Source organism: Coptis chinensis, chromosome 3, assembly GCF_015680905.1.
Source record: "Coptis chinensis isolate HL-2020 chromosome 3, ASM1568090v1, whole genome shotgun sequence".
Classification (NCBI taxonomy): domain Eukaryota; kingdom Viridiplantae; phylum Streptophyta; class Magnoliopsida; order Ranunculales; family Ranunculaceae; genus Coptis; species Coptis chinensis.
Genome location: NC_141458.1, coordinates 98,148,061 through 98,150,015, shown reverse-complemented (window position 1 = coordinate 98,150,015; position 1,955 = coordinate 98,148,061). Strand labels below are relative to the sequence as shown.

The 1,955-nt window shown below is 36.8% G+C and overlaps 1 pseudogene; it reads left to right on the top strand.

The window, feature by feature from the left end:
* Positions 1–463: 463 nt before the first annotated feature.
* Positions 464–1,123, top strand: LOC147511997 (protein FAR1-RELATED SEQUENCE 5 pseudogene; annotated as a pseudogene).
* The last annotated feature ends 832 nt before the right edge of the window (positions 1,124–1,955 follow it).

The window sequence follows — 1,955 nt, the reverse complement described above, 5'->3', positions numbered from 1 at the left end:
AAAAACCTCCCCTCGAACCTCTTAAGTCTTCTTCATGCACTCTCTCAAAAAAATAATAATAATAATACACACACACATTGCTCTGCTCTCTCGTTTATCCTTATACTAGATGGAAAATGATAGTGTTATGGATTATGGCATCCTTATACTAGATGGAAAATGATGTTATGGAATGCATCTGATGATGAAAAGGAAGTGGATGTGGACTTTCGAGAGGATAACAAATATTCAGATAATCAAATTCCTGCAGTTGGGATGTTATTGGATAGTGATATGGAGGCATATAGTTTCTATAACAGATATGCAAAGACTGTCGGATTTAGTGTTAGGAAGAACTCGATGTATCGAAATGCGGCTCGTGAAATAATGCGAAGAGATTTGACTTGCTCTTGGGAAGGGTTTTACAAACAAAAGACAACTCCAGTAAAAAAAAATAGATGAAAGGAGGAGTGGATGCAAGGCAATGATGATGATAAGATTGAACGATAATAAGAAGTATGTTGTGACTGAATTTGTGGAAGAGCACAATCATCCTCTTGTGGAACCAACTAATGCACACATGTTGCGGTCTCACCGTAGAATATATCTTTCACAAAAGGACCTCATACAAAATATGAGCTCCTCGGGAATTGGAACCAACGATATTATGGGTTATTTGAGCACTGGGGCGGAATATTTGAATTTTTTAGAATCAGATTTATATAATGTTATTTCAAGAACACGTCTTGAGTATGTGAAGGAAGGTGATGCACAATGCCTATTAGATTACTTGTCAAATAAGGAAGAAGTCAATAAGTTCTTTTTCTACAAGCTTAAAAGGGATGGGCAGAATAGGCTTTGTAGAGTTTTCATTGCTGATGCGAAGTCAAGGTCGGACTACCATAATTTTGGAGATGTGATGTCTTTCGATACAACATTTAGGACAAATGGTTACAATATGATATGTGCACCACTGGTCGGAGTAAACCATCATGGGCAAATTGTTATTTTCGGATGTGGTTTGCTTGCGGATGAAACAATACCATCTTTTGAATGGTTGTTCAAGACATTTCTAGAAGCAATGGGAGGAAAGCACCCAGAAACCATTTTTCTGAGATCAAAGCGCAATTGGCAATGCCATTAACACAGTGTTCCCTAACACCCACCATAGATTTTGTTTATGGCATATATATCTCAATGCGGGTAAGTGCTTAAAGTATGTCTTCGAAAAATACCCAACAGTTTTGCAAATGATTTTAGAAGGTGTATATATAACCACAAACATTGAGTTGATGAATTTGAAGAAAGTTGGAAAAAGTTACTTTTCGACTATGGCGTGCAAGCAAGCAAATGAATGGCTGAAGAATTTGTATAAGGCGAAGACCAAATGGGCACAAGTTTATGGTCACGAGCATTTTTGTCTTTGGTATGACAACTACATTTGCAGAGAAGTGAGAGCATTAACAAATATTTGAAGAAATTTTTCTCGGGAAATCTTATTCTTCGAGAATTTGTAAGTCGGTTTGACAAGGCATTGAATAGGAGGCGTTGAAAGAAAGGTTAGCCGATACTAATAACAAAAACAAAACCTACTTTGTCTACTCTTTGGGGGTTGGCGTGAAGCATCGAGGAGAAGTACACAAGAAATATATTTAAGATCTTTTCGGGGAGCAATGCATCAAAAGTATGGCTTTTAAAGTTAGAACTACTTGGTGTTGATGGTGAGACAAGATCTTACTTTCGATGAAAGGTTGGTTGGAAAAGCAAAATCGCCCGATGAAAACTTTAAATTAAAATTAACAAAGTTACTTACAGATTCTACACAACTAGTGAACTACTGGTTGCAAAAGTTTGAATTTTCCTCGTCTCGGCGTTAAAAGGGGATTTTGTGTAAACACATACTTAAATTATTCCTTGAGTTAGAGGTGTCTAGTCTCCCTTCAAGATATTATTTAAAGAGATGGACAATGGAAGGT